The 27,265-nt window shown below is 38.2% G+C and overlaps 2 long non-coding RNA genes across 2 annotated transcripts in view; one reads left to right on the forward strand and one right to left on the reverse strand.

Moving 5' to 3' along the window:
• Window positions 1-27,265, forward strand: part of LOC309620814 — an 881,159-nt gene that overhangs the window by 465,192 nt on the left and 388,702 nt on the right. The window lies entirely within an intron of this gene.
• Window positions 5,385-13,971, reverse strand: LOC309620849. Its single transcript, XR_014239697.1, has 2 exons — window positions 11,318-13,971; window positions 5,385-9,411 (listed from the first exon to the last, which is right to left on the reverse strand). It is a non-coding gene; the product is annotated as an uncharacterized lncRNA (long non-coding RNA).

Below are 27,265 nucleotides of genomic sequence, written 5' to 3' on the forward strand. Positions count from 1 at the left end.
TGCTACATGTTTGTTAGAGTTGTGATTGGACTCCTGAGATTCCTGATGATACGTATTCTGCATTCTCTGAACTTAGGAGTCATCAAATTCTTACTTCAGTCTTGTGAGGGAAACATTTTTCTTCTCTTTGCTCTTGACGCCTTACAGAAAAACTGAGGTTCAAAGAGCTTTCATTGTGTGCCTAAGTGTCACGGCTCCAATAACTGGAAAAACTGAGACTAGAATGCAGGTTGGTCTGACTCCAAGGTCTTTGTTGAGTAAATGAATGAATGAATGATTGCTTTACTCATTAAGAATGACAATAGTTGTTTAGAAACAAACATGATTCTGATACTCTAAGGAATATCTTCACAAAATCAATGCAATCAATTAAAAAAAGTAAAATATTTATGTCCATCTAGTTCTTGTTCGACTTTACATTACCAACTAATAATATATTTGACAAACCTTTTCTCCAATAATAGACTACCTAAATTAAGTGCATTTTATATCATTTCAACATAGCCTAAGTATAGAGTTTTATTTTTTTAATTAGCCAGTCTATACACTTTACATATTCATTGTGTGTAAGCTGATGTCTTCAATCATCATTCATTATGTACAAATGATAATTTTCTTATTGTGAAAATTTAGGTTCCACTTTAGGAGAATATTCATTCAAAAGACTAAATCCATTTTTACATCTCTAAGGTTTTTAAGAGTATAACAATTTCATTCACACAGGTAGATCAATGTATTATTGTACAATGTTAAGCCATCATTTTTAATTGTGTAATCTGATCTTTTATAGTTACATAGAATTTTCAGTTTACCAAAAAGTTTTAAAAGTATATGTAAACACTTATAGAAGGAGAGGAGTTTGTGGCCTACTTAACACAGAATTATGTTAAACTCTCCTTATCCTTTAAGGTTATATACACATATATCTAGTTCAAATACTATGATGACCAAGTGGAAAATCAGTCAAAATAAATTTGTATTTGAATATTTTTCCAATATAAATTCTGGAACAATTAAATATTTTAAAGGTAATTTTAAAAATGCATCATTATTCTGTAAATATGTGTTGTGAATTCCTAGTTTCATGTTCCCATATCTCAATCTGGTATATATACACTAAGGTTATATCCCCTAATGGTGCAATTTATATCTGTAATATCAACATTAAGCACTGAATGATACCTTCAGGGTATGATCCCACTCTCTTCTCATTTGTTACATGATCAGATACTTAAATAATGCTTTCTCTACTCTCCTACATCCCCGTAACAACCTCCCTCCATCTTCTTCTGCTGTAGACACTAAGCCTCTTCATCAAACTCCATTCCTGATAAACTATCACCATCTATTTTTACTCAATGATGCATAACTCTGCTACAGAAAACCTTATACTGAGCAGATTTGTACCACTAAATTTCATGTTCTAACTTATAATCCCAACTATGTTTTCTCCATTGACGTAATTTGTTAGCTTTCCCAAACCATTTCTCATCCCCTAATCAATTAGTTCTCCACTAAGAAGAACGCTTCTTTAGTTACACACACCATATATACAAAAATAAACTCACTCACAATATATGATATCAAAACTTTATAAAGCTCAGAATTATTCAGCAAGAGTTCTTCTCTTCAGAATATACCTATCTCCATATCTATCATTCTATCATTCTAGATTTAGGGGAAGGTGTGTCCTTTCTAAAATAGTTCTTCCCGACACGTCTATGTAAATCTCCTTTGAGACAACCATATAATCCTCCTGCCTTTTTTATGCACTGAACCTTGAAAAACTCTTAAGGATGGGGGTAAACAAAATAATATCCCCTCAAAGATGTCCACATCTTAACCCCCCAAACTTGTGCATGTATTTCCTTAAATGGCAAAGGGTCTTTGCAGATGTAATTAAGTTAAGGATCTTGAGATGGGGAGATTATTCTAGAGTGTCTGAATGAGTCCAACATAATCACAGGGTCCTTATAAATGAAATATGAAGACAAAATGAGCTACTAATAATTAGACAGAGGAAGTGTAATTTTTTCCTAGTAAAACAAGTTTGTATGGTCATTCTAGCCTAAGGATAAGGAAATGGAGTGCCCTTAGATAGGAGCAAGACTATATATTTCATTTTAACAAGAGAGAAGGTTTAGTAGAGTTGACACTTGAACAATGCAGGGGTTAGGTATGCCGACCCTCATACAGTCAAAAATCTGTGTATAACTTGAAAGTCAGACCTACATATCCAAAGTTCTGTATCCAAAGATTCAATCAACCATGGAGTATGTAATACTATAGTATGTATTCATTGTAAAACTATGTGTATAAGTGGACCCACTCAGTTCAGACTCATGTTGTTTATGGATCAATTGTAATTGTAAAGAAATATATAGTACATTGGTGGATACAATGGTGAGATATAGCAGTGCACATCTGATTACTTCAATTTTCCCGATGAATAATGAGGTGAAATCATAAACTAAAGTTTGAGTAGAAAAGAGAAAATGAGGAGTCATCATCTTGCAGACTAAGAATAAACCCATTTGATAATTTTATTAATGAATGTGAAGAGAAACTTGTCAGCATCATAGTGATTTTTCTTCAGCAAAAATCAGCTGCTCAGAATTATATAACAAGGAGTAAATTGACCCTACCTTCAGGCCCTAAGCAAAGTGGAGAGAGAAAGGAAAAAAAGCCCCCACTTGAGAAGTCTGCTGAGGGAGAGAGGAGTTTCTTCAAGTAACAAGACTCAACTAGATCAGAAAAGGGAGAAGAACATTTAAAGACGAGATTGTGGTTTAATAAGGGAGATGTTGATCAAAAAGTGTTTCAGAGGGCATAATATAAAAGCCCAGAAGGATGTGAGTTTGAGTCAATTTAGGGGATACACAGAGAGAGCAGTATGGGGATAGTTTGGGAGCAGTACAGAAAGTCTGTGGTTCTGATTGTGACTGAGATAAAAAGGATATGTGGCATGATAGGATCAGTCCTTGTATGTCTTAAGGAAGATGAGTAAACAGTTCAAGTTATGACCCACACTTTTTTCACTGGAAGAAATGGGACCACTGGAAAACTATTCATTTTATAGTTCCAGGTGGCATGGTAGCCTAGGATATAGGAAAGGCTTCATCGAGTGATGAGTATCTTTAGAAATTGGCCAAGCAATGACAATCAAGGGAAGGGATTATCAAAGAGCAAGCAGAAAGTGCGAAGACTTTTTGGGCTTCAACCTACTCTAGCATGAGTTATTTGTGAAGTCTTCAAGGTCAGTTGGTTTCTTCTATGGGAGAAGCACTATCTCACTTAAATATTGTCTTTATGAATGTATTTGGTTTGTGAGAGGGACTTATTTTTTAAATTAAGATGAAATTTGAGAGGTCAAAAAATGTACCAAATAATTATCCATAGCTAAATATAGATTTAGTTATGAGAAACAAAAGGTTCTAGAAGAATTTTTTCCTGGTACAATGAGAATGAAAGTCACTACATAGTGGGATACTATTTATTATTACTTTATTTTTTAAATTATCATACAGTAATTTTTTTTTTTCTGATGGTGTACAGTCTTATGAATTTTAACAAATACATAGATTTGTATACCACCACCATAATCAGTATAGACAGTTCCATCACCCCAAAAACTACCTCATCCTATCCCTTTATAATGACACCATCCTCTCTATTACTAATCCCTGGTAACCACTAATCTGCTCTCCACCACCATAATTTTGTTGTTTTGAGAATGTCATTTAATAGAATCATACAGTATGCAACCTTTTGGGACTGGCTTCTTTCACTCAGCATATGGCCTTCGAGATTCATCCACATTGTTTCATGTATCTGTTGTTCATTACTTCATATTGCTGTATAGTATTTTATTGTATGGATGTACCAGTTTACCCATTAACCCACTGAATGACATTTGGGCTGTTTACAGATTTTGGCAACCATGAAAGAGCTGCTGTAGGGATTCATATGTGGGTTTTTGTGTGAACATAAGTTTTCATTTTAGTAGAGTATATAGAAAGGATGGGGTTACTGGGTCACATGGCAAGTATACACTTAATTAAATAAGAAACTGCCAAATTTTCTCCTGCACGGCTGTACCATTTGGTATTCCTACTAGTGATGAATGAGTTTTCTTGTTGTTCAGCATCCTCAACAGTTTATGGTTTTATCAATTTTGTTTTTGACATTCCAATAGGTATAGAGTGGTGTCTCATTAAAGTTTTGTGTTTCCTCAATGGCTAATAATGTTTAACATATTTTCATGTACTTCAGAGTGGGGATTTGATGAGATAATTTTCAAATATAAAATGGAAGTTATGGGTGGTGTACAACAATGAGTATTTCTGTATGGCAAGCATAACACTAGCCAGTGACCAGGGTTTAAAAGAGTGTGGTTCTAGGAACTTGATGAAGGATCAGAGTGAAGACAGTGAAGGGCATCATTTAGAGTAGTTATATGTGGATTTGTCTATAACTCTCACTTATTGCCAAGGAATAAAATTTAGTAAATTTATGACTGCCCTTTTACATTTTCCTTTCTTTCTTCTGAATTTACTATTTCTATTATTTCCAAGTCTTATACTGTTGGTTGGTAGAAATAATATCATGATCTACTTAATGTTTTACTACCATTAATAGAAAGTGTGTGTTATCTTTTAAATCTACCACTTCTAGGACAAAAATAGAGAAGTTCCAAGAGAAATTGAGAGCAACTTGAAAATGAAGAGTGTTAGAGTATCTGGTCTTACATTTAGGTCTTTAATCCATTTTGAGTTTATTTTCTGTAAGGTATTAGAGAATATTCTAATTGCATTCCTTTACATGTGGCTGTCCACTTTTCCCAGCACCACTTATTGAAGAGACTGTCTTTTCTCCAAGGAGCTATATTTTTGTCTCCTTTGTCATAGATTATTTTACCATAGGTGCATGGGTTTGTTTCTGGGCTTCTATCCTTTCCCATTGATCTGTATGTCTGTTTTTGTGCCAGTACTATACTGTCTTGATTACTGTAGCTTTGTAGTACAATCTGAAGTCAGGAAGCCTGATTCCTCCAGCTCTCTTTTGCATTCTCAGTAATGCTTTGGCTAGTCCAGGTTTTTGTGTTTTCTACAAATTTTAAGATTTTTTGTTCCATATCTGCAAAAGATGCCATTGGTAATTTGATAGGAATTTTGTTGAATCTGCAGATTACCTCGGGTAGTATAATCACTTTGATAAGATTGATTCTTCCAATCCAAGAACATGGTATATCTTTTGAACTATTTGTGTGATCCTCTTTGTGATTTCTTACATCAGTGTCTTATATTTTTCTTAATATAGGTCTTTTGCCCCCTTAGGTAGGTTTATTCATAGGTATTTTATTCTTTTTCATGCAATAGTAAATGGATTGTTTCCTTAATTTCTCTTTCTGATCTTTTGTTGTTAGTGTATAGAAATGCAACAGATTTCTGTATGTTAATTTTGTATCCTGCAACTTTACCAAGTTTGTTGATGAGCTCTAGTAATTTTCTGGTAGCATCTTTAAGATTTTCTACGTAGAGTATCACATCGTCTGCAAACAATGACAATATTACTATTTTTCCAATTTGGATTCTTTTTATTCCTTTTCTTCTCTGATGGTCATGGTTTTTATTCAATTTTATTGAATCCTTGTCTTGTTCCTCATCTTAGAGGAAATGTTTTCAGCTTTTCACAGTTTAGTATGATGTTAGTTGTGCATCTTTCATGTATGGCCTTTATTATGTTGTGATATGTTTCTTCTCTGCCCACATTCTGGAGAGTTTTTATCATAAATCGGTGATGAATTTCGTCAAAAAATTTGTCTGCATCTATTGAGATGATCATATGGTTTTTATTCTTAAATTTGTTAATATGGTGTATCACACTGATTGATTTCCAGATACTGAAAAATCCTTGCATCCTTGTAATAAATCCCACTTGATCTTGGTGTATGATCCTTTTAATACATTGCTGGATTCAGTTTGCTAGTATTTTCTTAAAGATTTTTGTGTCTATGTTCATCAGGGATATTGGCCTATAATTTTCGATTTTGTGATATCTTTGTCTGCTTTTGGTATCAGGGTGAGATGGCCTCATAAAATGAGTTTGGGAGTGTTCCTTCCTCTGCAATTTTTTGAAATAATTTTAGAAGGATAGGTGCTAACTCTTCTCTAAATGTTTGAAATAATTCACCTGTGAAGCCATCTGGTCCTGACTTTTGTTTGTTGGGAGTTTCTAAATCACAATTTCAATGTAACTACCTGTGATTGGTCTATTCATATTTTCTATTTCTTCCTGGTTCAGTCTTGGGAGATTGTACCTTTCTAAGAATTTGTCCATTTCTTCTAGATTCTCCATTTCATTGGCATATAGCCTCTTGTAGACGTCTCTTATGATCCTTTGTATTTCTGTGTTGACCATTGTAACTTCTTCTTTTACATTTCTAATTTTATTGGTTTGAGCCCTTTGCCTTCTTTTCTTTATGAGTCAGGCTAAATGTTCATCAATTTTGTTTATCTTTTTAAAGAACCAGGTTTTAGTTCCCTTGATTTTTTTCTATTATTTTCTTCATATCTACTTCATTTATTTCTGCTCTGATTTTTATGATTTCTTCTTTACATTTAGGTTTTTAATCCATTTTGAATTTATTTTTGCGTATGGTGTTAGGGAGTGTTCTAATTTCTTTCTTTTACATGTAGGTGTCCAGTTTTCCCAGTACCACTTATTGAAGAGACTGTCTTTTCTCCATTGTATATTCTTGCCTCCTTTGTCATAGATTAGGTGATCATAGGTGCATGGCTTTATCTCTGGGCTTTCTATCCTGTTCCACTGATCAATATTTCTGTTTTTGTGCCAGTACCATACTGTCTTCATTACTGTAGCTTTGTAATATAGTCTGAAGTCATGGAACCTGATTCCTCTATCTCCTTTTTTCTTTCTCAAGATTGCTTTGGATACAAAAATCATATATATACACATATATATGTGTATATATACATATATATATATATATATATATATATATATATATATATATACACACACACACACACACACACATACACACACACACATAACACAACATTGTTTCTTCTCTTAGGTCCATTGCTTTGTATAAAACTCATGCACTTATTTTAAATTAATCTATGACAAAGGAGCCAAGAGAGTACAATGGAAAAATGATATTCTCTTCAACAAATGGTGAGGGGAAAACTGGACAGCTGTTTGTAAAAAAAAAAGAAAGAAAGAAATTAGAACATTCTTTAACACCATACACAAAAAATAAACTCAAAATAGATTAAAGATCTAAATGTAAGACCAGATACTATAAAACTCTTAGAGGAAAACATAGGCAGAACACTTTTTGACATAAATCACAGCAATATCTTTTATGATCTGTCTCCTAGACTAATTGAAATAAAAAACAAAAATAAACAAATGGGACCTAATTAAACTCAAAAGCTTTTGCACAGCAAAGGAAACCATAAACAAAATGAAAAGACAACCCACAGAATGGGAGAAAATACTTGCAAACAATGAGACCAACAAGGGATTAATCTCCAAAATATACAAACAGCTCATGCAGCTTAATATCCAAAAAACAAAGAATCCAATCAAAAAGTGGGCAGAACACCTAAATAGACATTTCTCCAAAAAAGACATACAGATGGCCAAGAGGCATATGAAAAGATGCTCAACATGACTAATATTTAGAAAAATTCAAATCAAGACTAAAATGAGATATCACTTCAAACTAGTTAAAATTGCCATCATCAAAAGTCCCATAGGTTTTGGGTCTTTGTGCTTTCATTTTCATTTGTCTCTAGGTATTTTTTGATTTCCTCTTTGATTTCTTCAGTTATCCATTGGTTGTTTAGTAACATATTGTTTAGCCTCCATGTGTTTGTGTTTTTTTCATTTTTTTCCTGTTATTGATTTCTAATCTCATAGTGTTGTAGTCAGAAAAGATGCTTGATATGATTTCAATTTTCTTAAGTTTACCAAGGCTTGATTTGTGACCCAAGATATGGTTTATCCTGGAGAAAGTTCCATGTGTGCTTGAGAAGAAAGTCTATTCTGCTGCTTTTGGATGGAATGTGCTGTAGATATCATTTAAGTCTACCTGGTAAAGTGTCATTTAAGACTTGTGTTTCCTTATTAATTTTCTTTTTGGATGATCGTTCCATTGTTGTAATTAGGGTGTTAACGTCCCCTACTATTATTGTGTTAATGTCAGTTTCCCCTTTTATGGTTCTTAGCATTTGCTTTATACATTCAGGTGATCCTATGTTGAGCACATATATTTTTACAGTTGTTATATATTCTACTTGGATGATTCCTTGATCATTATGTAGTGTCTTTCCTTCTCTCTTATAACAGTCTTTATTTTAAAGTCTTTTTTGTCTGATATGAGTATTGCTATTCCAGCTTTCTTTTGATTTCCGTTTGCATGGAATATCTTTTTCCACCTCAGTTGTTATATATTCTACTGGGATTGATCCCTTGATCATTATGTAGTGTCCTTCTTTTTCTCTTGTAACATTCTTTATTTTAAAGTCTTTTTTGTCTGATATGAGTATTGCTATTCCAGCTTTCTTTTGACTTCCGTTTGCATGGAGTATCTCTTTCCATTCCCTCACTTTTAGGATGTATGTGTCCCTAGGTCTGAAGTGGTTCTCTTGTAGATAGCGTATATAGGGTTGTTGCTTTTTTATCCATTCAGCCAGTCTATGTCTTTTGGTTAGAGCATTTAATCCATGTACATTTAAAGTTATTATTGATATGTATGTGTGTATTGCCATTTTTTTAAATGATTTGGGTTTGTTTCTATAGGTCCTTTTTCCTCCCTTCCTCTTTTGTTCTCTTCTCTTGAGGTTTGATGACAACCCTTTGTGTTGTGTTTGTGTTGCTTTTACTTTTTTGTGTGTATCTATTGTAGTTTTTGGGTTTGCTGTTACCATGAGGTTTTGATACAGCAATCTATATATGTATAAGATTGTTTTATGCTACTGGTCTCATTCATGTGGAGAGAAAGTTCCTTTAGCATTTGTTGTAAAGCTGGTTTGGTGATGTTGCATTCTATCAGCTTCTGTTTATCTGTAAAGCTTTTGATTTCTCTGTTGAATCTATTTGAAAGCCTTACTGGTTAGAGTATACTTGGTTGTAGGTTTGTCCCTTACATCACTTGAAATATATCATGGTAGCCATTCTGGACAGAAGATTTTCTGCTGAAAAATCAGCTGATAACCATATGAAGTTTCCCTTGTGTGTTATTTGTTGCTTTTCCCCTGCTGTATTTATTTTTTATTTTTATTTTAACATCTATATAGGAGTTTAATTGTTTACAATGGTGTGTTAGTTTCTGCCTTATAATAAAGTGAATCAGATATATATATATATATATATATATCCCTATATCTCCTCCATCTTATGTCTCTATTCCACCCTCCGTATCTCACCCCCTAGGTGGTCAAAAAGCACCGAGCTGATCTCCCTGTGCTATGTGGCTGCTTCCCGCTAGCTATTTTACATTTGGTAGCGTATATATATATCCATGCCACTCTCTCACGTCATCCCAGCTTACACTTGCCCCTCCCCGTGTCCTCAAGTCCATTCTCTACATCTGCACCTTTATTCCTGTCCTGCCCCTAGGTACGTCAGAACCATTAAAAAAAAATCCATATATATGTGCTAGAATACAGTATTTTTTTTCACTTTCTGACTTACTACACTCTGTATGACAGACTCTAGGCCCATCCACCTCACTACAAATAACTCAATTTCGGTTTTTTTATGGCTGAGTATAATTCCATTGTATATATGTTCCACAACTTCTTTATACATTCATCTGTCGATGGACACTTAGGTTGCCTCAATATCCTGGCTATTGTAAATAGAGCTGCAATGAGCATTGTGGTACATGACTGTTTTTGAATTATGGTTTCTCAGGGTATATGCTCAGTAGTGGGATTGCTGGGTCGTATGGTAGTGCTATTTTTAGTGTTTTAAGGAACATCCATACTATTCTCCACAGTGGCTGTATCAACTTACATTCCCACCAACAGTGAAAGAGGGTTCCCTTTTCTCCACACACTCTCCAGCGTTTATGGTTTGTAGATTTTTTGATGATGGCCATTCTGACAGCTGTGAGGTGATACCTCATTGTAGTTTTGATTTGCATTTCTCTAATGATTAGTGATGTTGAGCATCCTTTCATGTGTTTGTTGGCAATCTGTATATCTTTTTTGGATAAATGTCTATTTTGGTCTTCTGCCCATTTTTCTATTGGGTTGTTTGTTTTATTGTATTGAGCTGCATGAGCTGCTTGTGTACCTTGGAGATTAATCTTTTGTCAGTTGCTTCGTTTGCAAATATTCTCTCCCATTCTGAGGGTTGTCTTGTCATCTTGTTTATGGTTTCCTTTGCTGTGCAAAAGGTTTTAAGTTTCATTAGGTCCCATTTGTTTAGTTTTGCTTTTATTTCCATTACTCTAGAAGGTGGGTCAAAAAGGATCTTGCTGTGATTTATGTCATAGAGTGTTCTGCCTATGTTTTCCTCTAAGAGATTTATAGTGTCTGGCCTTACATTTAGGTCTTTAATCCATTTTGAGTTTATTTTTGTGTATGGTGTTAAGGAGTGTCCTAAATTCTTTCTTTTACATGTAGCTGTCCAGTTTTCCCAGCACCAATTATTGAAGAGGCTCTCTTTTTTCCATTGTATATTCTTGCCTCCTTTATCAAAAATAAGGTCACCATGTGTTTATGGGTTTATCTCTGAGCTTTTTATCCTGTTTCCTTGAACTCTGTTTCTGTATTTGTGCCAGTACCATACTCTCTTAATTACTGTAGCTTTGTAGTATAGTCTGAAGTCCAGGAGCCTGATTCCTCCAGCACCGTGTTTCTTTCTCAAGATTGCTTTGGCTATTCGGGGTCTTTTCTGTTTCCATACAAATTGTGAAAGTCTTTGCTCTACTTCTGTGAAAAATATCATTGGTATTTTGATAGGGATTTCACTGAATCTGTAGATTGCTTTGGGTAGTATAGTCATTTTCACAATGTTGATTCTTCCAATCCAAGAACATGGTAGATCTCTCCAACTGTTTGCATCATCTTTAATTGCTTTCATCAATGTCTTATAGTTTTCTGTGTACAGGTCATTTGTCTACTTAGGTAGGATTATTCATAAGTGGTTTATTCTTTTTGTTGCAATGATAAATGGGAGTCTTTCCTTAATTTCTCTTTCAGATTTTTCACTATTAGTGTATAGGAATGCAAGAGATTTCTGTGCATTAATTTTGTATCCTGCTACTTCACCAAACTCATTGATTAGCTCTAGTAGTTTTCTGGTAGCATCTTTAGGATTCTCTATTTATAGCATCATGTCATCTACAAACAGTGACAGCTTTATTTCTTCTTTTCCAATTTGCATCCCTTTTATTTCTATTTCTTCTCTGATTGCTATGTCTAAAACTTCCAAAACTTTGTTGAATAATAGTGGTGAGAGTGAACAACCTTGTCTTGTTCCTGATCTTAGAGGAAATGGTTTCAATTTTTCACTATTTAGAATGATGTTGGCTGTGCGTTTGTCATATATGACCTTTATTATGTTGACGTAAGTTCTCCCTATGCCTACTTTCTGGAGGGTTTTTATCATAAATGGGTTTTGGATTTTGTTGAAAGTTTTTTTTGCATCTATTGAGATTATCATATGGTTTTTATGCTTCAGTGTTGTAATATGGTGTATCACATTGATTGATTTGTTATATTGAAGAATCCTTGCATTCCTGGGATAAACCTAACTTGATCATGTTGTATGATGTCTTGGGTTTTTTTTAACATCTTTATTGCAGTATAATTGCTTTAAACTGTTGTGTTAGTTTGTGCTGTATAACAAAGTGAATCAGCTATACTTATACATATCCCCATATCCACTCCCTCTTGCATCTCCCCACCCTCCATACCCAACCCCTCTAGGTGGTCAGAAAGCACAGAGCATTCCTGGGATAAACCCCACTTGATCATGTTGTATGATCCTTTTAATGTGCAGTTGGATTCTGTTTGCTAGTATTTTGTTGAGGATTTTTGCATCTAAGTTCATCAGTGATATTGGCGTGTAGTTTTCTTTTTTTGTGACATCATTGCCTGGTTTTGTTACTAGTGTGATGGTGGCCTCATATAAAGAGTTTGGTAGTGTTCCCCCCTCTACTATATTTTGGAAGAGTTGGAGAAGGATAGGTGTTAGCTCTTCCCTAAACGTTTGATAGAATTCGCCTGTGAAGCCATCTGGTCCTGGGCTTTTGTTTGTTGGAAGACTTTTAATCACAGTCTCAATTTCAGTGCTGGTGATTGCTCTGTTTATATTTTATATTTCTTCTGGTTCAGTCTCAAAAGGTTGTGCTTTTCTAAGAATTTGTCCATTTCATCCAGGTTGTCCATTTTCTTGGCATATAGTTTCTTGTAGTAATCTCTCATGATCCTTTGTATTTCTGCAGTGTCAGTTGTTACTTCTCCTTTTTCATTTCTAATTCTATTGATTTGAGTCTTCTCCCTTTTTTTTGATAAGTCTGCTTAATGTTTTATCAATTTTGTTTATCTTCTCAAAGAACCAGCTTTTAGTTTATTCATCTTTGCAATTGTTTTCTTCATTTCTTTTTCATTTATTTCTGATCTGATCTTTATATCTTTCTTTCTTCTCGCGGTGGGGTGTTTCTATTCTTCTTTCTCTAATTTCTTTAGGTGCAAGGTTAGGTTGTTTATATGAGATGTTACATGTTTCTTGAGGTAGGTTTGAATTGCTATAAACTTCACTCTTCTAACAGTTTTGCTACATCCCATAGTTTTTGGGTTGTCGTGTTTTCATTGTCTTTTGTTTCTTGGTTTTTTTGAATTCCTCCTTGATTTCTTCAGTGATCTCTTGCTTACTTATTAGTGTATTGTTTAGCCTCCATGTGTTTGTATTTTTTACAGGTTACTTTCCTGAAATTGATATCTAATCTCATAGCATTGTGGTCGGAAATGATACTTGATACTATTTTACTTTTCTTACATTTACCAAGGCTTGATTTGTGATTCAAGATATGATTTATCCTGGAGAATGTTCCATGAGCACTTGAGAAGAAATTGTATTCTGCTGTTATTGGATGGAATGTCCTATAAATATTAAATAAGTCCATCTAGTTTAATGTATCTTTTAAAGCTTGTGTTTCCTTATTCATTTTCTTTTTTTTTTAAACATCTTTTTTGAAGTATAATTGCTTTACAATGGTGTGTTAGTTTCTGGTTTATAACAAACTGGATCAGTTATACATATACATATGTTCCCATATCTCTTCCCTCTTGCATCTCCCTCCCTCCCACCCTCCCTGTCCCACCCCTCCAGGCGGTCACAAAGCACAGAGCTGATCTCCCTGTGCTATGCGGCTGCTTCCCACTAGTTATCTATTTTACATTTGGTAGTGTATATATGTCCATGACACTCTCTCACCCTGTCACATCTCACCCCTCCCCCTCCCCATATCCTCAAGTCCATTCGCTAGTAGGTCTGTGTCTTTATTCCCGTCTTGCCACTAGGTTCTTCATGGCCTTTTTTTTTTCCTTAGATTCCATATATATATGTTAGCATACTGTATTTGTTTTTCTCTTTCTGACTTACTTCACTCAGTACGACAGACTCTAACTCCATCCACCTCATTACAAATACCTCCATTTCATTTCTTTTTCTGGCTGAGTAATATTCCATTGTATATATGTGCCACATCTTCTTTATCCATTCATCCAACGATGGACACTTAGGTTGCTTCCATGTCCTGGCTATTGTAAATAGAGCTGCAATGAACATTTTGGTACATGACTCTTTTTGACCTATGGTTTTCTCAGGGTATATGCCCAGTAGTGGGATTGCTGGGTCGTATGGTAGTTCTATTTGTAGTTTTTTAAGGAACGTCCATACTGTTCTCCATAGCGGCTGTATCAATTTACATTCCCACCAACAGTGTAAGAGTGTTCCCTTTCCTCCACACCCTCTCCAGCATTTATTGTTTCTAGATATTTTGATGATGGCCATTCTTACCAATGTGAGATGATATCTCATTGTAATTGTGATTTGCATTTCTCTAATGATTAATGATGTTGAGCATTCTTTCATGTGTCTGTTGGCAATCTGTATATCTTCTTTGGAGAAATGTCTATTTAGGTCTTCTGCCCATTTTTGGATTGGGTTGTTCGTTTTTTTGTTATTGAGATGCATGAGCTGCTTGTAAATCTTGGAGATTAATTCTTTGTCAGTTGCTTCATTTGCAAATATTTTCTCCCATTTTGAGGGTTGTCTTTTGGTCTTGTTTATGGTTTCCTTTGCTGTGCAAAAGCTTTTAAGCTTCTTTAGGTCCCATTTGTTTATTTGTGTTTTTATTTCCATTTCTCTAGGAGGTGGGTCAAAAAGAATCTTGCTGCAATTTATGTCATAGAGTGTTCTGCCTATGTTTTTCTCTAAGAGTTTGATAGTGTCTGGCCTTACACTTAGGTCTTTAATCCATTTTGAGTTTATTTTTGTGTATGGTGTCAGGGAGTGTTCTAATTTCAAACTTTTACATGTACCTGTCCAATTTTACCAGCACCACTTATTGAAGAGGCTGTCTTTTCTCCACTGTATATGCTTGCCTCCTTTATCAAAGATAAGGTGATGATATGTGTGTGGGTTTATCTCTGGGCTTTCTATCCTGTTCCATTGATCTATATTTCTGTTTTTGTGCCAGTACCAAACTGTCTTGATTACTGTACCTTTGTAATATAGTCTGAAGTCAGGGAGCCTGATTCCTCTAGCTCCATTTTTCGTTCTCAAGATTGCTTTGGCTATTCGGGTTCTTTTGTTATCCATACAAATTGTGAAATTTTTTGTTCTAGTTCTGTGAAAAATGCCAGTGGTAGTTTGATAGGGATTGCATTGCATCTGTAGATTGCTTTGGGTAGTAGAGTCATTTTCACAACGTTGATTCTTCCAATCCAGGAACATGGTATATCTCTCCATCTATTTAGATCATCTTTAATTTCTTTCATCAGTGTCTTATAATTTTCTGCATACAGGTCTTTTGTCTCCTTCAGTAGGCTTATTCCTAGATATTTTATTCTTTTTGTTGCAGTGGTAAACGGGAGTGTTTTCTTAATTTCACTTTCAGATTTTTTGTCATTAGTGTATAGAAATGCAAGAGATTTCTGGGCATTAATTTTGTATCCTGCTACTTTACCAAATTCATTGATTAGCTCTAGTAGTTTTCTGGTAGCATCTTTAGGATTCTCTACATATAGTATCATGTCATCTGCAAACAGTGACAGCTTTACTTCTTCTTTTCCGATTTGGATTCCTTTTATTTCTTTTTTTTCTCTGATTGCTGTGGCTAACACTTCCAAAATTATATTGAATAATAGTGGTGAGAGTGGGCAACCTTGTCTTGTTCCTGATCTTAGTGGAAATGGTTTCGGTTTTTCACCATTGAGGATGATGTTGGCTGTGGGTTTGTCATATATGGCCTTTATTATGTTGAGGAAAGTTCCCTGTATGCCTACTTTCTGCAGGGCTTTTATCATAAATGGGTGTTGAATTTTGTCGAAAGCTTTCTCTGCATCTATTGAGATGATCATATGGTTTTTCTCCTTCAGTTTGTTAATATGGTGTATCACGTTGTTTGATTTGCGTATATTGAAGAATCCTTGCATTCCTGGGATAAACCCCACTTGATCATGGTGTGTGATCCTTTTAATGTGCTGTTGGATTCTTTTTGCTAGTATTTTGTTGAGGATTTTTGCACCTCTGTTCATCAGTGATATTGGCCTGTAGTTTTCTTTCTTTGTGACATCTTTGTCTGGTTTTGGTATCAGGGTGATGGTGGCCTCGTAGAATGAGTTTGGGAGTGTTCCTCCCTCTGCAATATTTTGGAAGAGTTTGAGAAGGATAGGTGTTAGCTCTTCTCTAAATGTTTGATAGAATTCGCCTGTGAAGCCATCTGGTCCTGGGCTTTTGTTTGTTGGAAGATTTTAATCACAGTTTCAATTTCAGTGCTTGTGATTGGTCTGTTCATATCTTCTATTTCTTCCTGGTTCAGTCTCGGCAGGTTGTGCATTTCTAAGAATCTGTCCATTTCTTCCAGATTGTCCATTTTATTGGCATAGAGTTGCTTGTAGTAATCTCTCATGATCATTTGTATTTCTGCAGTGTCAGTGGTTACTTCTCCTTTTTCATTTCTAATTCTATTGATTTGAGTCTTCCCCCTTTTTCTCTTGATGAGTCTGGCTAATGGTTTATCAATTTTGTTTATCTTCTCAAAGAACCAGCTTTTAGTTTCATTGATTTTTGCTCTTGTTTCCTTCATTTCTTTTTCATTTATTTCTGATCTGATCTTTATGATTTCTTTCCTTCTGCTAGCTTTGGGGTTTTTTTGTTCTTCTTTCTCTAATTGCTTCAGGTGCAAGGTAAGGTTGTTTATTCGAGATGTTTCCTGCTTCTTGAGGTAGGCTTGTATTGCTATAAACTTCCCTCTTAGCACTGCTTTTGCTGCATCCCATAGGTTTTGGGTCGTCGTGTCTCCATTGTCATTTGTTTCTAGGTATTTTTTGATTTCCCCTTTGATTTCTTCAGTGATCACTTCGTTATTAAGTAGTGTATTGTGTAGCCTCCATGTGTTTGTATTTTTTACAGATCTTTTCCTGTAATTGATATCTAGTCTCATAGCGTTGTGGTCGAAAAAGATACTTGATAAGATTTCAATTTTCTTAAATTTACCAAGGCTTAATTTGTGACCCAAGATATGATCTATCCTGGAAAATATTCCATGAGCACTTGAGAAAAATGTGTATTCTGTTGTTTTTGGGTGGAATGCCCTATAAATATCAATTAAGTTCATCTTGTTTAATGTATCATTTAAAGCTTGTGTTTCCTTATTTATTTTCATTTTGGATGATCTGTCCATTGGTGAAAGTGGGGTGTTAAAGTCCCCTACTATGATTGTGTTGCTGTCAATTTCCCCTTTTATGACTGTTAGTATTTGCCTGAAGTATTGAGGTTCTCCTATGCTGGGTGCATAAATATTTACAATTGTTATAATTTCCTCTTGGATTGATCCCTTGATCATTATATAGTGTCCTTCTTTGTCTCTTGTAATAGTCTTTATTTTAAAGTCTATTTTGTCTGATATGAGAACTGCTACTCCAACTGTCTTTTGATTTCCATTTGTGTGGAATATCTTTTTCTATCCCCTCACTTTCTGTCTGTATGTGTCTCTGGGTCTGAAGTGGGTCTCTTGTAGACAGCATATATATGGGTCTTGTTTTTGTATCCATTCAGCCAGTCTGTCACTTTTGTTGGGAGCATTTAATCCATTTACTTTTAAGGTAATTATCGATATGTATGTTCCTATTCCCAATTTCTTAAATATTTTGGGTTTGTTCTTGTAGGTGTTTTCCTTCTCTTGTGTTTCTTGCCTAGAGAAGTTCCTTTAGCATTTGTTGTAAAGCTGGTTTGGTGGTGCTGAACTCTCTCAGCTTTTGCTTGTCTGTAAAGGTTTTAATTTCTCTGTCAAATCTGAATGAGATCCTTGCTGGGTAGATTAATCTTGGTTGTAGGTTTTTCTCCTTCATCACTTTAAGTATATCCTGCCACTCCATTCTGGCTTGCAGAGTTTCTGCTGAAAGATCAGCATTAACCTTATGGGGATTCCTTTGTGTGTTATTTGTTGTTTTTCCCTTGCTGCTTTTAATATGTTTTCTTTATATTCAATTTTTGACAGTTTGATTAATATGTGTCTTGGTGTGTTTCTCCTTGGATTTATCCTGTATGGGACTCTCTGTGCTTCTAGAACTTGATTAACTATTTCCTTTCCCATATTAGGGAAGTTTTCAACTATAAGCTCTTCAAATATTTTCTCAGTCCCTTTCTTTTTCTCTTCTTCTTCTGGGACACCTATAATTCGAATGTTGGTGCGTTTAATGTTGTCCCAGAGGTCTCTGAGACTGTCCTCAGTTCTTTTCATTCTTTTTTCTTTATTCTGCTCTGCAGTAGTTATTTCCACCATTTTATCTTCCAGGTCACTTATCCTTTCTTCTGCCTCAGTTATTCTGCTATTGATCCCATCTAGAGTATTTTTAATTTCATTTATTGTGTTTTTCATCATTGCTTGCTTCCTCTTTAGTTCTTCTAGGTCCTTGTTAAATGTTTCTTGCATTTTGCCTATTCTATTTCCAAGATTTTGGATCATCCTTACTATCATTATTCTGAATTCTTTTTCAGGTAGACTACCTATTTCCTCTTCATTTGTTAGGTCTGGTGTGTTTTGACCCTGCTCCTTCATCTGCTGTGTGTATTTCTGTCTTCTCATTTTGCTTATCTTACTGTGTTTGGGGTCTCCTTTTCACAGGCTGCAGGTTCGTAGTTCCCGTTGTTTTTGGTGTCTGCCCTGAGTGGGTAAGGTTGGTTCAGTGGCTTGTGTAGGCTTCCTGGTGGAGGGGACTGGTGCCTGTGTTCTGGTGGATGAGGTTGGGTCTTGTCTTTGTGTTGGGCAGGACCGCCTCCAGTGGTGTGTTTTGGGGGTGTCTGTGACCTTATTATGATTTTAGGCAGCCTCTCTGCTAATGGATTGGGCTGTGTTCCTGTCTTGCTAGTTGTTTGGCATAGGGTGTCCAGCACTGTAGCTTGCTGGTCTTTGAGTGAAGCTGGGTCTTGATGTTGAGATGGAGATCTCTGAGAGATTTTCGCCCTTTTGTATTATGTGGAGCTGGGAGGTCTCTTGTGGACCAGTGTCCTGAAGTTGGCTCTCCCACCTCAGAGGCACAGCCCTGATGCCTGGCTGGAGCACCAAGAGCCTTTCATCCACACGGCTTTTGGGAGGTCTGACGTTTTCTGCCAGCGTTCAGTGGGTTTTCTGTTGGAGCAGTTCCACGTGTAGATGTATTTCTAATGTATCTGGTCTTCCTAAAGCTGGGCCGCCTGCAGCAGCAACTTCTTCCAGCCCCTCTTCCATTAAGCAACCTCCCAGATTTTTCCTTATTCATTTTCATTTTGCATGATATGTCCATTGGTGTACATGGGGTGTTAAAGTCCCCTACATTGATTGTGTTACTGTGCATTTCCCCTTTTATGGCTGTTAGCATTTGCCTTATATATTGATGTGCTCCTATGTTGGGTGCATAAACATTTACAATTATTATATCTTCTTCTTGGATTGATCCCTTGATCATTATGTAGTGTCCTTCTTTGTCTCTTCTAATAACCTTTATCTTAAAGTCTATTTTGTCTGATATGGGAATTGCTACTCCAGCTATCTTTCGATTTCCATTTGCATGAAATACCTTTTTCCATCCCCTCACTTTCAGTCTGTATGTGTTCCTAGTTCTGAAGTGGGTTTCTTGTAGACAGCATATATACATGTCTTTTTTTGTATCCATTCAGCCAGTCTATGTTTTTGGTTAGAGCTTTAATCCACTTACATTTAAGGTATTTATTGATATGTATGTTCCTTTCACCATTTTCTTAACTGCTTTTGGTTTTTTATTTTAGAACTTTTCCTTCTCTTGTGTTTCCTGCCTAGAGAAATTCCTTTAGCATGTGTTGTAAAGCTGGTTTGGTGGTGCTGAATTTTCTTAGCTTTTGCTTGTCTTTAAAATTTTAATTTATCCATCAAACCTGAATGGTATCCTTGCTGGGTAGTGTAATCTTGGTGGTAGGGTTTTGCCTTTCATCACTTTAAATATGTCCTGCCATACCCTTCTGTCTGGCAGAGTTTCTGCTGAAAGATCAACTCTTAACCTTATGGGGATTCCCTTGTGTGTTATTTGTTGTTTTTCCCTTGTTGTTTTTAATAATTTTTTGTATTTAATTTTTGATAGTTTGATTAATATTTTTCCTGACATGTTTCTCCTTTGGATTTACCCTGTGTGGGACTCTCTGCACTTCCTGTACTTGATTGACTGTTTCCATTCCCATATTAGGGAAGTTTTCAAATATAATCACTTCAAATATTTTCTCAATCCCTTTCTTTTTCTCTTCTTCTTCTGGGGCCTGATAATTCGAATGTTGGTGAATTTAATATTGTCCCAGAGGTCTCTGAGACTGTCCTCAATTCTTTTCATTCCTTTTTCTTTATTCTGCCTTGTGCTAGTTATTTCCAACCTTTTACCTTCCTAGTCACTTATCCTTTCTTCTGCCTCAGTTATTCAGCTTTAATTCCTTCTAGAGAATTTTTAATTTCATTTATTGTGTTGTTCATCATTGTTTGTTTGCTCTTTACTTCTTCTAGGTCCTTATTAAACGTTTCTTGTATTTTCTCCATTCTATTTCCAAGATTTTGGATCATCTTTACTATCGTTATTCTGAATTCTTTTTCAGGTAGACTGCCTATTTCCTCTTCATTTGTTTTGTCTGGTGGGTTTTTACCTTGCTCCTTCTTCTACTCTTTGTTTCTCTGCCTTCTCATTTTGCTTAACTTACTGTGTTAAGGGGCTCCCTTTCACAGGCTGCCAGTTCATACTTCCCATAGTTTCTGGTGTCTGCCCCCAGTGGGTAAGGTTAGTTCAGTGGGTTCTGTAGGCTTTCTTGTGGAGGCGACTATTTCCTGTGCTGTGGTGGATGAGGCTGGATCTTGTCTTTGTGGTGGGCAGGACCGTGTCCTCTGATGTGATTTGGGGTGTCTGTGACCTTATTATGATTTTAGGCAGCCTCTCTGCTAATGGGTGATTTTGTGCTCCTGTCCTGCTAGTTGTTTGTCATGGAGTGTCCACCACTGTATCTTGCTGGTCGTTGAGTGGAGCTGGGTTTTAGCATTGAGATGGAGATCTCTGGGAGAGCTTTCACCATTTGATATTACATGGGGCTGTTAGGTCTCTGTTAGCCCAATGTCCTGAACTCGGCTCTCCCACCTCAGAGGCACAGGCTTGACACTGGTCCAGAGCTCTGAGACTCTGTCAACCACATGGCTCAGAAGAAGAAAGGTTAGAAAAAGAAAGAAAGAAAGAAAGGAAGGAAGGAAAGAAGAAAGAAAGAAAAGTAATAAATAAAGTAAAATAAATAAAGTAATTTAAATAAAATACAAAAAAAATTAAAATTAAAAAAATTTTAAAGTAATAAAGAAAGAAAGAAGAGAGCAACCAAACCAAAAAAAAAAAAAAAATGCACCAATGATAACAAGTGCTAAATCTATACAAAAAAACAAAAAACAAAACAAAAAGAAAACACAAAAAATCCCAGAGAGAACCCTAGGACAAATGGTAAAAAACAAAGCTTTATGGACAAAATCACAGAAAGAAGCATACACATACACACTCACAAAAAGAGAAAAAGGAAATATATATATATATATAAATCTATATATATATATAAAATAAAGGAATAGAACAACCAAATCAATAAAGAAATCTACCAATGATAATAAACTTTAAATACTAAACTAAGATAAGCATAAAACCCGAAACATATTAGTTGCAGAAAGCAAACCCCAAGTCTACATTTTCTCCCAAAGTCCACTGCCTCAATTTTGGGATGATACATTGTCTATTCAAGTATTACAAGGATGAAGGATACATCAAGTTGACTGTGGAGATTTAATCCACTGCTCCTGAGGCTGCTGGTAGACATTTCCCTATCTCTTCTTTTACCCACAGATCCTGGGGTTCAGCTTTGGATTTGGCCCCGCCTCTGCCTGTAGGTAACCTGAGCATGTCTGTTCTTCACTCAGACAGGATGGGGTTAAATATCAGCTGATGAGGAGGCTCAGGCTCACTCAGGCCAGAGGGAAGGAGGGGTATGGATTGCGAGGCGAGCCTGCAGGGGCAGAGGCTGGCATGACATTGCAACAGCCTGAGGTGTGCCTTGTGTTCTCCCGTGGAAGCTGTCCCTGTATCATGGGACCCTGGCAGTGGCGGGCTGAACAGGTTACCGGGAGGGGAGGTGTGGATAGTGACCTGTGCTTGCACACAGGCTTCTTGGTGCCTAAAACAGCAGCCTTAGCATTTCATGCCTGTTTTTGGTGTCCACGCTTATAGCCGAGGCTCGCGCCTGTCTCTGGAGCTTGTTTAAGCAGTGCCCTGAATCCCCTCTCCTCATACACCAGGAACCAATGGTCTCTTGCCTCTTAGGCAGTTCCAGACTCTTTCTTGGACTCCCTCCCAGCTATCTGTGGTGCACTAGACCCCTTCAGGCTGTGTTCCTGCAGCCAACCCCAGTCCTCTCCCTGGGATCTGACCTCCAAAGCTGGAGCCTCATTGCCCAGCCCCCACCCACCCCAGCAGGTGAGCAGATAGGCCTCTCAGGCTGGTGAGTGCTGGTTGGCACCTATCCTCTGTGCAGGAATCTCTCCACTTTGCCCTCTGCACCCCTATTGCTGTGCTCTCCTCTGTGTCTGAAGCTTACCCCCAACCACTCCCTGTCTCCGCGAGTGAAGGGGCTTCCTAGTTTGTGGAAAATTTTCGTCCTTCACAGCTCCCTCCCAGAGGTGCAGGTCCTGTCCCTATTCTTTTGTCTCTGATTTTTCTTTTGCCCTACCCAAGTACGTGAGGAGTTTCTTGCCTTTTGGGAAGTCTGAGGTCTTCTGCCAGTGTTCAGTAGGTGTTCTGTAGGAGTTGTTCCACACGTAGATGTATTTCTTATGTATTTGTGGGGAGGAAGGTGATCTTCACCTCTTACTCCTCCTCCATCTTGAAGGTCTCTCCCCCTTTTGTTTTTAATATTTTTTCTTTGTTTTTAATTCTTGTCAGTTTGATTAATATGTTTCTTGGCATGCTCCTCCTTGGGTTCATCCTGTATGGGAGTCTCTGTGCTTCCTGAACTTGAGTGAGTTTTCCTTTGTCATGTTAGGGAGGTTTCCAGCTATTATCTCTTCAAATATTTTCTCAGGCCCTTTCTCTTTCTCTTCTCTTTCTGAGACCCTATAATGTGAATGTTGGTGCATTTAATATTTTCCCAGAAATCTCTGAGACTGCTCCATTTCTTTTCATTCTTGTTACTTTATTCTGTGGCAGCGATTTCCACCACTCTGTCTTCAAGCTCACTTATTCATTCTTCTGCCTCAGTTATTCTGCTATTGATTCCTTCTACTGTATTTTTTCGTTTCAGTTATTGTATTATTCATCACTGTTGGTTTGTTCTTCAGTTTTTCTAGGTCCGTGTTAAATATATCTTGTGTCTTCTCAATCTGTGACTCCATTCCTTTTCTGAGATTTTGAATCATCTTTCTTATATTTACCCTAAATTCTTTTTCAGGTAGATTGACTGTCTCCTCTTCTTTTAGTTGTACTTGCGGGTTTTTATCTTGCTCCTTCATCTGCAACATTTTTCTCTGTAATTTCATTTTGTCTAACTTATTGTGTGGTCTCTTTTCCACAGCCTGCAGGATCATAGTTCCTCTTGCTTCTAGTGTCTGCCCCCTGGTGCGTGAGGTTTTTCACAATCTTGTACAGGCCTCCTGCTGAGAGGGACTGGTGCCTGCCCTCTCGTAGTTGGAGCTGGTGCTTTTCCCTCTGAAGGGCAGGGCTGTATCAAGTGGTGGGTTTTGATGTGTCTGTGAGCTTAGTATGACTTTAGGCAGTCTGTCTTCTGATGAATGGGGCTGTGTTCCTATCTTGGTGGTTGTCTGGCCTGAGGCTTTTCACCACTGGAGCCTACAGGTTGTTGGGTGGGACCAGGTTTTGGTGCTGAAATGTGGACCTCTGTGAGAGCACACTCTGATATTTCCTGGGTCTTCCACTACCTGTTACCTTGCCTTCACAGTGAGCTATAGTCAACCCTTGCCTCCCCAGGAGACACTCCAAGACCCCTAAGTAGGAGTAGCCCAGGTTCCTACAGAGGTACTGCTTTGTGCTGGGTCCCAGTGCATGTGAGACCTTTTGTGTGCCCTCCAAGAGTATAGTGTCTGTTTCCCTCAAGCCTGTGGAGCTCCTGCACTCAAGCCCTGCTGGTCTTCAAGGCTAAATGCCCTGGGGGTTCTTCTGTCTGATGCCGGACCCTCAGATTTTCTTGGAGGGCAATTTTATGCAAGAGCTTCCCTATGTAGCCTGTGGGGTATTAATATTTTTTGGTTTGAGGATTGTTTTTAGTATTGATGTCTGCCACCTCTTTCTTCAGTGATGCTGGCTGTTATCCACTTTATAGGAGGTGTGACTGATGTTGTGGTGACCATAGCCTGCACTGGATATTGAGCAGGGCCTCCCCTTTACTCTGTGGTTGTCACTGCCCTGTCAGAGCTGGGGTCTGCTCCATAGCTGTTGCAGTAGAGGCTCCCAGATCTGTTTCTTAGCTGTGTTTCTGATCTGTGTTGCAAGGTAGGTGGGATTGGAGCACTCCCACTTGGAGTGAAGCCACTGAGTATTCCTGCTCTGGAGCTGTTCACCTCTAGGTGTGCTCTGTTGTGTCACCTTTCACCTGTTGTGCATGCTCTCAGATTACACTGTTGTTGGCACTGCTCTCGGCCCCACCTTAACCATGTGTATGCTTACAATTGACCCTAGTGTCTCTCAGATGTTGTTTTCGCCAGATCACCAGTGTAGATCCACGGATATCAGGTCCCAGGATTGTGTAATCATGGATCTGGACTTGTTGTGGTCCCTATGGGGGCAGCTCAGACTCTGTCCTGGCCAACCCCCATGTGTATATGCCCACAGAATCTACAACTGCTAAAGCCAGACCTGTTTGGCTGTGGGAACACTCGTTGTCTGTTCAGATGTTCTGTAGGTGCTGAGTTTACAAAGCCAGTTCCAGGGCTGTCAGTTTGCAGTTTGCACAGCTGTGAGGAGAGATTTCAGCTTTTCTTCCTTAGTTGCATGACCTGGTCCACTTCTGTGTGTGAGCCACCCACAGGGTTCTGCTCCTGAGGCAGCCCTGGAGCACACAAGTCCACACTGGCGAGGAGGGGGGCATGGAAGAGGTGGTGGCTGTGGTCGCAGGAACGCTGATGGGGATGGGGTGCACAGGAGAGCTGTCAGCTGCTAACAGGAGAGAGCTGCCCCTGGCTGCAATGGGGCATGTGGAATTGCCAGTTGCCATGGATGCAATAGAGCCTGCACTGGCAGGGGCCCTTCCTAGCACCCAGCTGCGGTCACCAGAGAGCTGATCCTTATGGAGTCCCTTCCTAGTGTCCAGGGATTCAGGAGCCATTTCACGTGGAGAGAGGCTGCATTGGTTTCCCACCCCTTGCACGTCACTCAACAGTGGCATTTCATTTCTATGGCGGTTCAGGTTTCCTCCACAAGCATTCCAAGTTGTGGATTTCCTCTCTCCCATCCCCTCAGGCTGTCTCCTTGCAGCTAACAGCAGTCCTCTCCCTGTGTTTGCTCTCCAAACCACTCTTTCCAGCACTCATCCCCCCATCCACACTGGCGGACACACGTCTCAGGCTGGGGCACTCAGGGCTGTGGCACAGACCATCTGTGTAGGTCTCACTCTCTCCTGCGTGCCACAGACAGGTTGCTGCACTATCCTCCAATAGCCCTCAAAACTCTCTTTCTGTCCTAACTGCCCTCCCTCCTTGTGAGGTAGCTTCCCTGGATGCAGGAACCTCTCCTCTCTTTCAGCTACCCCTCAGTGATGCAGGTCCCATCCAGCTTCCTCTGCTCTTCCTTTTTCCTTCTTCTTTCTTTCATCCTACCCAGTTATGAAGGGATCTTTCTTGTCCTTTTAGGTGTCTGAGGTCCTCTGCTACTGTTCAGCCAGGGCTCTGTGAGAACTGCTCTATTTGTAGATGTATTCTTGATGCATTCATGGTGAGAGATGAACTCATGTCCCCTTACTCCTCCACCATCTTGACTCCCCTCTGCCATCTCATTTTGTCTAACTTTCTCTGTTTCAGGCCCCACAGGATGCAGGATTGCAGTTCCTCTTGCTTCTGGTGCCTGCTCCCTGGTGGGTAAGGCTGGTCTAAGAGGCTTGTGCAAGTTTCCTGGTGGGAAGGACTGGTACCTGCCCACTAGTGGGTGGAGCTGCATCTTGTCCCTTTGGTGGTCAGGGCCATGTCCAGGGGCATGTTTAAAGGTGGCTGTGGGCTGAGGAAAACTTTAGGCAGCCTGTCTACTGATGGAGGGGAATGTGTTCCTGCCCTGTTTGTCATTTGGCCTGAGACCTCCCAGCACTGGTGCCTTCAGGCTAATGCATGGGGCCAGGCCTTAGGGTCAAAATTGCAGCTTCTGGGACAGCCCATGCCAATGAGTACTCCCCAGTACTTCTGCTACCATTGTCCTTTTCCCTGCAATGAGCCACAACTGCCCCCCACCTTGCCAGGAGATCCTCCAATACTAGCAGGTAGGTCTGACCCAGGCTCCTATGAAGCCACTGCCTTTCCCCTGGGTCTTGGTGTGCATCAAGAACTTGTGTGCACCCTCCAAAAGTGTTTTTTTTTTCTTCTTTTTCTTCCAGTCCTGTTGAGTTCCTGAGATCAAGCCCCACTGGCCTTCAAAGCCAAATACTCTGGGGGTTCTTCCTCTCAATGACAGATCTCCAGAATGGGGAGCCTGACATGGGGCTAAGAACTCTCACTCCTGTGGGAGAACCTCTGCAATATACTTATTTTCCAGTTTGTATGTCACCCATTCATAGGGTATGGGATTTGATTGTATCACAAATACGCCACCCCCTACCATCTCATTGTGGCTTCTTCTTTGTCTTTGGAAGTAGAATATCTTTTTGGTAGGTTGCAGTCTTTTTTTGTCAATGGTTGTTCAACAGTGATTTTGGTGTTTTCATGTGAGGAGAGCAGGTCTTTCTACTCTGCCATCTTGTCAGGAAACCCATAAAAAACTCTCCAGAAAATATCTGTGAGGGGGACTTTGATGTAGGCCCTGGACATCTTGCAGTTCTGGGTCTCACTAGGTTAAAATCAAGGTGTTGGCAAGGTTTCACACCTTCTGTAGGCTCTGGGGAAAAATCAATTTCCTTGTATTTCCTAGCTTCTAAAAGCCACTCTTATTCTTTTTCTTGTCCTTAATCACTTTTTATGTGCAAGCATTATTATAGGGGCTGGGGAAAAATAGAAATGATTAATCCTGAACTCAAGAAATTTTAAAGTGAGCTTGATGTAGTTTCAAGTATGTCATTGAGGTAACAAAGAGAAATAGATGATTAATTAAAACTCAGAGAGTGAGGAAGACTTCATGGAAAAAGTGACATTTGAATTTGAATCTTGAAAGTTGAGAGAGGTAACAATATGAGAAAAAATAGCACAGACAAAAAATACCCTGTGTGTATCAGAGGGAACAGTGATAGAGATGAAACTCTGAGAGTGTAGAGGGGGCCCAGAGCAGAG

Source organism: Balaenoptera borealis, assembly GCF_965194805.1.
Source record: "Balaenoptera borealis genome assembly, chromosome: X".
Taxonomy (NCBI): Eukaryota; Metazoa; Chordata; class Mammalia; order Artiodactyla; family Balaenopteridae; genus Balaenoptera; species Balaenoptera borealis.